This window comes from Ixodes scapularis, unplaced genomic scaffold (genome assembly GCF_016920785.2).
Source record: "Ixodes scapularis isolate PalLabHiFi unplaced genomic scaffold, ASM1692078v2 PGA_scaffold8__174_contigs__length_109621045, whole genome shotgun sequence".
Classification (NCBI taxonomy): Eukaryota; Metazoa; Arthropoda; class Arachnida; order Ixodida; family Ixodidae; genus Ixodes; species Ixodes scapularis.
The window spans coordinates 29,814,296-29,824,772 of record NW_024609883.1 but is presented as its reverse complement, the minus strand read 5'-3'; the positions used below and the strand labels follow the sequence as shown (position 1 = coordinate 29,824,772).

The following is a 10,477-nucleotide window of genomic DNA, read 5'->3' as shown; positions in this document are numbered from 1 at the left end:
TCGCGCACTCACGCGGTTGAGCGGGAATACTTCCCAGGGATTAGACGGGATATCAGCAAAGGTGTTGAAAAAATTGAGACCAGACTCACGAGAACATTTAGCACACCTGTTTACTCGAATAATTCGCGGCGAAGAGCCAATACCAAGTGACTGGAGGCGCGGTCGAGTCACGTTCATTTTCAAGAAAGGTGGCAACAAACAACATCTGTGTGACTACCGCCCACTTACTGTCACGGCTGTGGCATACAGGGTGTTTGCGACAATTATCAATTGGCGAATCTCATCTTGGGCCGAAGATGCTGGGGTTCTTACGGAACTACAAAACGGTTTTCGTAGGGATCGTCGACTAGAGGACAACGTGTTCACTGTAACTCAGTGCATAGAGATCGCTCGGGCGGAAAAGCGAAATCTTATATGTTGCTTTTTGGACATAGCCAAAGCCTGCGACTGCGTACCACATTGCTAATCAGGAGGCTACAACAACTCGATATGCCGGAACCCTGGGTGAGACTTATCCAACGTATCTATGATAGAAACCACGTAATGGCAACATTCAACGGGACCACATCTGGGGATGTTCCGGTGCACAAGGGACTACGTCAGGGCTGCCCGTTATCCCCCGTTCTGTATATGCTATATATACGTCCGGCATAGAGAAGGCACTGGAAAAAACCGGTATCGGTTTCACTTTACAACACAGGCAGCACGGGGACATGGTCAAATGGCGGCTCCCTGGTCTTGCTTTTGCCGACGATCTTGTGCTGATGGCCGACAATGTGGCAGATATGAAGGTACTGTTGACCACCTGCGAAGCAGAAGCGGCTCAGCTTCGACTGCATTTCAATGCCAGTAAGTCAGCCGTGGTGCTGTTTTCCGGTCAGGGCGAGGTCCTTGAACCCCTTTCCATTTAGGATAAAGCACTTCCTCTGAGTACCCGATACAGATACCTTGGTGTTACACTGACCTGTTCCGAAGATTATCTAAAAGAACACAATGAAAATCTCAAGGCATCGGCACTAAGAAAGCGAAACATGCTGCGTCGAAAAAGTCTTTGGAGCTGTGACCGGTATTTAGTAACTCGAGAACTTTGGAAAGCGGTCGCGGTACCAGGATTGACTTTCGCCAATAGTGTTACGTGTACACCCAGCGAGATCCGGGAATACATTGAAAGACGACAACGAGAGATTGGACGCCAGGCACTAGGATGCCACAGCAGGGTGGCCAATCAACTTGTTCAAGGAGATCTCGGATGGTCCTCTTTCGAGGAACGTGAAGCCAGCAGCAAACTCGAATATTATGTCTGACTTCGACATATGAATGGAGACTGCGGGGCGAGGAGAATTTTCGTATACCTGCATCTAAAAAACGTGCACACAACGTGGAGGCGTCGAGTCATTCGACTTGGAACAAAGTATGGTGCCTTCTCAATGACCGACGAGCCATCTACAAAGAAAGACTGGGTAGCCAAGGTAAGAGGGCAGATAAAGACTGTCGAGGCAGACCGCTGGAGGGCAGACATGCAAGAACATTCAAGTATGCAGCTCTACGCGTCTTACAATACCGACATCGCTCCTATCCACTGGTGTGGAAATACGTTGGGAAGTCGGCTCCTCGCCGAGGCCCGCGGTGGTGCCTTGCGTACCCGTCTGCACAGAAGAAGATATGACACCAACGTAACGGACGTGCTGTGCAGTGCATGTGGTGATGCGGACGAAACTTTACAACATTTGCTTCTCGAGTGTCCAGCACTGGAACCTGTAGCAGGCGTCGGTACTCGCATTGAGCAAGCTCTTGGATTTACAGAAGAAACCAATTTTGTGGCGTGCGCAAAGCGGGGGCTGGAGGCTTGGTAGGCGATTCACCTGTAACGCTCGCCGAGAAGGCATTGCTGGAGACGCTGCTGCGAGACTCGTGCCAACAGATCGACTACTCCGGCAAGGAGCAGGAGGCTCTGCTTAGGGTGAACGAGCGAATGGCAGGCAAGATAACTTCAATGCACATCACCATTCATGGTTTAGAAGATGCTCCCCGACGTAGCGCCATTGCTGCTTCCGAGGCAAACAAGGTGGCGGAGAAGGGGAAGGCGTTGGCAGAGGAGATGGGGGCATACCTGCTGGAGGAAGAGGAGAAACACAGGCAGGCCCCAGAGAAAAGATGGCAGGAGTTTGAGGAGAAGCTACACTTGTCAAACGAAGCACCTCTTGTTGAGCAGGAGCGTGCGACGAAGGTGACAGAGAACGAAGCGGCGCTGACGTTATACAAGCGTCTGCTGCCCTCTATGAAGGAGAAGGTGCTTCAGCGCAAGGCTGAGGCGCAGGAACGCGTGGACATGCTACAGAAAGCCATTGAGGAGTCCAAAGATGACCTGGAGCAGTGCAAAGCAAGGCAACGTTCGGACGTCTGCGCAAAGCTCAAGGCGCAGCTGGACGATGCCGTAAAGGATCTCACCATCCATCTGGAGATGTCAAACAACCAGAAGTGCGATTTTGAGAGAAAGCAAAGAAGCTGAAGCACAGAGCACAGGACAACATCGAGGAGTGCAAGATGCAGGACAAGAGAGGATTGTCTAGGGTGAAGGAGTTGAAGAGGCAGTTCCAGACGGAAAGAAGACGGGCAGACAAGCTTCAGGAGAGACTTCAGGAAGTTCTCAACGGCACGAGTCTCGGGAGATCTGACGAGCTGTTTCGGCCCATTAACTACGAGGAGCGCCAGTGCGGTGACTCCAGCAGCAACAATACTCCAATTTCTTCTTCTTTTCTTTTCTGGGGGGGGGGGGGGGGGGGGGGGGGGCGTGTCTGTTTTGCAGACGCTCGTTGCAAAGAGCAAGCGCCGCATAAATACATACATACATACACATACAGTTTTTAATTGTTTTTAAAATTAGCTAAGCTTTACACCTATTAAGAAACCAAAGCAAGATCACTGTGAAAGTTTAATACATCGCAATGTATATCTATTCCAAACAATAAATATTATTAGATGCCAATAAATCTGTTTGACGTCCAAAAAAGATATGCGTCAAAACAGGTAAGTTTGAAACGCTCCTGGAGCGTTATGACATTGAAAATAAAAAAAAAGCCATCGTCCACCTCTTGGGCAACCATTGTAGCTCTAAATGTTATAAAAGATTTTATCATAATTTAATTATTTTCTCAGCGGCATTTGAAGTACCATGACTCGAAGCACAAAAAAGTGCTACGTTTGATATAAAATATGTAAACAAAAAAAATTTTACACAACATTAAATTTTTTTTTGCATATTACCAATTATAAGCACTACATCTGTTGCTAATTTCATTGCCCTGCTGCGTGTCATTAAAAACATATTTGTGCTGAAAAATGTGAATTTTAGGGCAATATTTGGAGGGATGAAAAAAAAACAAAGTAGTGCAAATACCAAAAAAGTGTATCGTTACATTCTGCTCCGACATCATCTTAACAAAACTACTCTATTGTAACCGTGTTACCTTTAATGGATCGTTCATAAAACATGAACTAGCGGAGCAAGTGAGGGTCCGCGCCATCATATTCGAAACGCTACAAATGCGCATGAACAGTAAAAACCAACACATACATAATATCAAATGAAAGAGTATTGCATTGCCTTTCGAATGACATCAATCCCACAAAAACAGTATTTAAAAGGAGATGAGTAATGACCTGCCGAAAAGTACCTAAACTGCCACATTCAGTGGGACCGTGGCCTTAATTCAAAGAAGTTGAAAAACGCCGAGATAAGTTTGAATAGAAATAGACTTTATTAAATACATATATTAGACAATGGACCCTACACACAAAACAAATCTAGTGTATTTATGATCAATTATAAAATTTCCTCCGTATTTGAGCTTCGACCGAGAGACAAAGATTCCGGCAAAGTGGGAATCGTAGAACTGAAATATGATTACCTGGTGCAAGTCCAATACAAACCTTTCACAGAACGGCTTTGATAAAGGCTGTTCACTGACCTCGATGGCCCAGTTCACAGCTTGAGTGACGAGTCTTGTAACCTCGTTGCTGACTATTCATTTGGCAACATTTTGCGGCCGTCTCTATTTTTTTCTTTTTCTTTCATTGAACCGAAATTAAACAACAACCCGTTGAGTGGGCAAATAAATTGTCGTAATATGATGAAAACTGAGTCAAATGCATATGCGCCTCGTCCACAACTGGAAGATGTAAAAAACAAAATATGGCGGTTTCTAATGGCATGATGATGATAGCTGGCAAGACTTCTGCGTGTGGCCGGGAGGATCGGTGGTCCAGTGGTCTATACTTCGTTTCAGCTTCGGTCCAGACGCAGCCAAAGCTACAAGCGCGAGCTCCGGGCTTTCAGCATCCCTGCCAAGCACGCGCGCTCGTGCAGTGCAAGCACTGTTCTGGGCCACATGCTCGCGCTTGTAGCATCGGCTGCGTCTGGACCGAAGCTGAAACGAAGTATAGCGCACTCCAGCTCGGACCATGTGGGGCGAAAGCTCGCTCTGCAGAACCCAGGATCTTGGGTTTGATCTCCACTCATTCCCGTTTCGAACTGATCAGCGTCGTCACCTCGTGCGGTCGTGTATCAGTACCGCGTGGTGTAGGTTAAAGGCCCCAGGCTAGCGGTTGTACTGCACTTGCTAAATTGCACAGTCGAAGGCCAAGTTGCTCGTTGAGGCAGACTAACTTCAAAGCTGTATGAGCATACCTACAACCCAATTTTCTTTTTGCGTATTGCCTATACAGGGTGTCACAAAAGAAAATTTACACGGTCTTTTTTACCGCAAAAATAAACTAGGCATCGCCGAACGCTCATTCTCCGCCCAAAAGTAGAGCTAGAGGTCACAACCAGATGCCAAAGTTTCAGGCCGATCCGATAACTTAATCAAAAGTTATAAGCGATTTTCTGAAAATTTCAATGGGAAAATGGCGGCCGACGGAGTTTTCAAACGCATGGGGCTCTATGGCACCAGAAACCGAAAACGGGCAAAAATGGGCTCCATTTTCCCATTGAAATTTTCAGAAAATCACTTATAACTTTTGATTAAGTTATCGGATCGGGCTGAAGCTTTGGCACATGGTTGTGACCTCTAGCCCTACCTTTGGGCGGAGAATGAGCGTTCGGTGATGCTTAGTTTATTTTTTCGGTAAAAAAGACCGTGTAAATTTTCTTTTGTGACACCCTGTACTTGTATTGTTACCAAGAACTTCTTCTTCCATAGTCACCAATGTCATCCTCAGGACATCATTCATTCTTTTTTAATTGGCATCACAATCGTGATCGGGCATATCGAGAATCAGCCCGGAGGGTTCGAATCTGGCCTTTGTCCTAGCGATGACTAATAAACCCCTCTAAAAAAAACGGACTCAATCTTACAAGTGGTGGAGGTTTGCAGGCGATTTTCCCTCAAGACGCTCTTGTGATCTCTTAGTTCACCAGGCATGTCCCTGCTTCTCTGGAGCTCCGCAGCCGAATCATCCTACCAAATATGGCTAACGCCCTTACCACGACACCCCGAAGTACCAGTTGAGTTGCGGGACAGGTAAACGCATATGTCCTGAGAGAGAGAGTAAACTTTATTGTGTAAATGTAGTTTTCCGTATCCCAGCCCTAGTCTGGGCCTATGCGGTCGGGGCAGTGTCCGGCCCATCCAGCACATTGCGAATGTGGTGAACAAGGGGGGGGGGGGGAGGGGGGGCACCACAGCCTTTGAAGTTCTGGAGGGAGAGAAGTTCATTCCTTTCAGCTGGTTCAGGAGGTGGGTGCGAGAGAGATTGCTGTCGGCTTTGGTAGGATGCGATGCATTTCCAGAGTGTATGTTGGTTGGTTGCATATCCTCCGCAGTGAGGGCAGGAGGGGTAGCCTGGCGCTTTTTGTATGTAGGGGATGTAGTTTTGGGTGAGGATGGAATTTGTATGTGCTCTATGAGTCAGATTTGCTTCTTCTCTTGGGTGAGTTCGTGAGGGCGATGGGAGGAGAGTGGAGGCCTTGCGTCTTACCTTTAGAATTTGTTGCCTGGTTGTGAAGGGTTTTTCTTCCTTGTGTGGGATCGTATTCCTGATCGCAGGGCCAGGCGAGAGGGCTTACCCGAATTCGGTTCGCGGGTGAGCTGATGTGGTTGTATGTTCCCTCTTGATGCCTTGTGTCCTCGGACCAATTGCATTCTAATTTGGAGTTGTATGTACTTGTGCATGTGATGTTGCAGCCGGTTCTGTATTGATGTGGGAAGTCTATTCTTCTGAAAAGCCCTGCATGCGTCCTGGCTGTACGTTCTTATGATTATTTTGTCGTTGGTTTTGGTGAATTCGGTGATGGAAGTATATATGGCTAGTAGTTCGGCCTGCCTTGGGGATGGGATGTCTTGATGTCTTCGCGTTAAGGTTTCCTCGATCCATACAGCTATGAGGCCATGTCCTGCGTTGTAGCTTGCATCTGTATAGTATGTTTTGGTGCTAGTATCTTCTTCGACCTTTTTCTCTAGACGCTGGACTCTGTCGTTTCTTCTGTCTGCATTACGTTTTGTACGCATCTTCTTGGGGATTGGGTTTACATGGATTCTAGGTATTTCTTCCCATGGGGGAGTTTTCAGTGTGATAAGAGGAAGATTTTTTTTCATAGTTTAGTTTGGTTAGTATTCATCTGCCTTGCAGCGATGTCTTTGTTTTTGTCCTAGTTTGTGGATATTTACTCTGCCGTCTAGTGAAGTGAAGAGCCCCGCATCTTTTATTCTTTAGGTGGCTGTAAAGCGGGGTTCGTCCAATGCTAGCTTAGAGGCTTTGAGCAGAGTTGTTTCGAGTTTTCTCTGTTATGTCTTGGCGAGGCTGATATATGGTGAGTGATACATGACTCTAGAGTATATTAGTGCTTCTATGACTCTCCGTATTTCATGCTCTTTATACCTCTCTTCTGTCTAGTGATCCTGTGGATCATGCCAATAATTTGTTCTGTTTGTGCTATGAGTTTATTTAAGGTGATGTTATGTTTACTGTCTTCTTGTAGAAAGTAAATCTACAAGATTTACTTCTTGTAGATAGTAAATCTTGTTGATCCTAGCACTTCTATGTGTTTGTTTCTTGGCACTGGTTCGTTTTTTATTGTTAAGCTTATAATTTCTCAACATTCTGAGGTTGTATTTGTGGGGGATCGAATAATTACGGTACGCCCTGTTTCTGTTGAACGAGACTAAGCGCGTGCATGGCGATAGCAAAGTTGGAAGCTTTCAATAAAGTTTAGTTGCCAGTTAGCGTTTGTCCTGTGTGCTTCTTCGTCTTTTTGTCCCGTCTCTTTTGCGCTATTTTTAATATGAATGTCCACTACCAACTTGCCCAGCAGACCAAGCTTTTACAATAATTACTACATACTCCGATTTCTCTGCAGAGCATGTAAGTCCAATGGATGCCGCGTACCTTTGCATTGCGTCTTCTTGTTCTCCTGCAGATCCTTTAGTCGTCCAGAGGGTGATGTCGTCTGCATATATGCTATGTTCGAGGTCGTTTATGACGTTAAGCTATTTCGGTAGCCTTTTCATTGCTAGATTGGAGAGGGATGGTAATAGAATGGATGCCTGGGGTGTCCCTTTGTCTATCGGGTGGCTGTCTGAGGTGTCGTCGTCCGGTCTTATTTTGATTGTTCAGTCAGAGAGGAAATTTTTCACGTAGTTGTACATCTTGATGCCCGGGGTTTATTTTCTTAGGTTCTTTAATATAGCTGCGTGTGATATTTGGTAGAACACCTTGCTCATGTTAATCCCCGCGACTATTCTAAGTTTTACCGTACTCGGGTGATCGAGTATTTGTTGTTTGATCCTGATTATCATGTCTTGCGTGCTTACATGTTTTCTGAATCTTATCATTGTCTCCGGTAGTGATTCTTGACTTTCCATGAGCCATTCTATCCTCGTTAACACCATTTTTTTTCTATTAGCTTTCCCACACAGGATGTCAAGGAAATCGGTCGACAGTTGTGGATGGAGTTTGGTTGTTTCCCTGCTTTTGGGATTGGTATAATGATTGCCTCCTTCCACTGGGTTGGTAAGTTAGCTTCGTCCCATATTCTATTAATTTCTTTAAGTAGAAGTGTTATATATTCGTCCAGGAGATTTCGTAGCATTCCGTATGTTATCCCGTCCTCTCCCGGGGCAGTATTTCGTTCGAATTCACTAGGTGCGCTTCTTAACTCCCCTTCACAAAATAGGCAGTTGATTCCTTCCGTGTCCGCAACATTATATTCTGTTCCTGTGTCAGGGAAAGTCATTCTGTGTTTGTTGGGTTAGAATTTGTACAGTAATTTTTCTGCTATTTCTTTAGGTCCTGTTTGATAATGGAGGCATAGTTTATTTGTAGCGTATTTTGTTTTAGGTTGCCCTAATAAAGTTTTAAGGATTTGCCATACTCTCGGGGTGTGCAGTAGGCCGTTCAGTTGATCGCAAGTTTGGAGCCAATTTTCTTGTGCTAACACATCTGCGTAATTGTATGCTTCCGCTGTGATTATTTGGGTCGCTTTCTTGAGAACTTTTTTGGATTTATTCTTTTTCCAAAGTATAACAATCCTGTTTCGCTTGTCCCATAAGCTAAGAAGATGCGAGTCTACGTACGGCGCTTGTTTACTGTTTGCTATCCATTTGATGTTATTTTTGTAGCTGCCTTGTATTTTATCTAGTCCCTGCGCCTACGTCAGGTCAGGATTATTTTCTACGGTTTCTTTAAGTTCTTTTGTTATTTTGTTCCACTTGGTGATTTTGCTTTTTGTTCCCGTTTGTGTTTTCTTACTTTTCCTGCGTTTTTTTATAGTAATGCTGATAATATAGTGATCACTACCTAAGTTTTCTAGCAGGTTTTCCCAATGGCACGTTGGTTGGCCTTTGTACCAGGTTAGGTCCAGGTTGGTGTCCTTTTGCACGCTATTGCCTGCCCTGGTGGGTATCGTGATGTATTTCATGAGAGTGAATTGTCTGGTAGTCATAATGTTTTTGAGTTTTCTACCTCGAAAACATTGCGAGATTGCAAGACCCAATCTCGCGTTTGACTGCGAGATTTCACAGTTGTGCTCTGATATCCCGTTGGGATCAGGTGGAAGTTTAGCTCCGCACTGTAAGCATCTCTGGTAGTGCAGTTTGTTTAGGCAGACATCTGCACGGTGACGTATTGTGGCGCAGTTGTTGCAGAAGAAGCTCCTTGGGGTGTTGGGATGGAGCCTCATGAATAATCTGTCGTAGAGAGCGAATCTAGGTAGGCGAGTTCCCTCCATGACGATTAGTACGGAGTGGGGTGAGCCTCATCTCCCAGCTTGTATGACCTTGGTTCATTGGATCTCAAGTTCGCTTTGAATTTCTTCATCTGGGACGGACATTTGGATATCCTTGACTGTGTTGTTTCCACCGGTTTTATATGCGAGGATTGGCTGTTGTTTGTTGAGGACTAGTGTTTGGCGTAGGTGGAGAAATTTCTATGCTGAGTCGTGCGGTGCATGTCTATCGCAATGAGGTTCGGAGTGGCTGTCACCTTCACGTAGTTGTCCCTTTTTTCTGCCGTGGGGAGTGCCGCCGATTGTACAAGGTTTCGTCCTATAGCATTGGGTGGTCATTTACTGAGGTCTGTGCCGTCTGTGAGTTTGATTATCACAGTTATATGTTCTTCGAGTCGTTGGCTTGGCGCACCTGCGACTTTCCAGTCCTGTTCTGTGGTGATTTCTTCTGTGTCCCTGCTTGTTGGAGGTGTTAGGGCGGGAGTAGCCAACATGCCGCAGGGCGGTAGCCGATTCCTTGTTCTTGTGCCAGGTGTTAGGCTTGTCTCCGTTCGGCCACGGGAGATTCAGTAAAGGTCCGGTGTCCTTTGACACCAGACTTGATGGTGGCTTTACTCACTTTTCGTGCCTGGTGTCCTCGTGCTAATTTCCTTTCGCATGACCTTTGTTTGCGGCGATTATATATAGAGTTTGAGTAAAATTATTGGAGCTCGCTGTTCTGCCGTGCTGTGAGCGAGTGAAAATACGTTTATTTCAGAAATTGGACACCGAATACCTTGACGAAAGTCATCTTATTCGGTGGGGGATGTAGAGGGTAAAAGTTGGAAGGTTGAAAAAAAAAGAAGTGGTTATATATATTGGGCTTGGCCCCCGTTCTTGATCAAGTCAGGAAGGGTGTCGAGGATTAGCTTCCTGTCTGGAGGACCCCTGTTGGGGGTAACCCAGTCTTCGTAGTTTTGTGGTTTGAGTTCGGCGGCAAGTTTTATGAGATCGCTTCCTGTCGTTTTCTTGCTGTCTCTTGACAGTCCCAGATAAGGTGTTTGTAGGTAGCCGGTACATGGCATACTGTGCAGTTAGGGTCAGGGCCCGGGTCCTCTTCTGATGTTGGTTTGTAAAAACGCTTTCGTAGAACTGGTGTAATGGCCGTGTTGATAGCGAGGCGCCGGAGGCACACCCGCTTCCACCGTGAGTATTTTGATGGAAGCGGGGGTTCCTCCGTTGGCAGTAGAGCAGTCAGCCTCGCTTTCCGCTCTT

General features: G+C 46.0%; 1 pseudogene; it reads right to left on the bottom strand.

The window, feature by feature from the left end:
* Positions 1-8,647: 8,647 nt before the first annotated feature.
* On the bottom strand, positions 8,648-9,717 carry LOC115324548 (annotated as a pseudogene).
* Between the last annotated feature and the right edge of the window lie 760 nt (positions 9,718-10,477).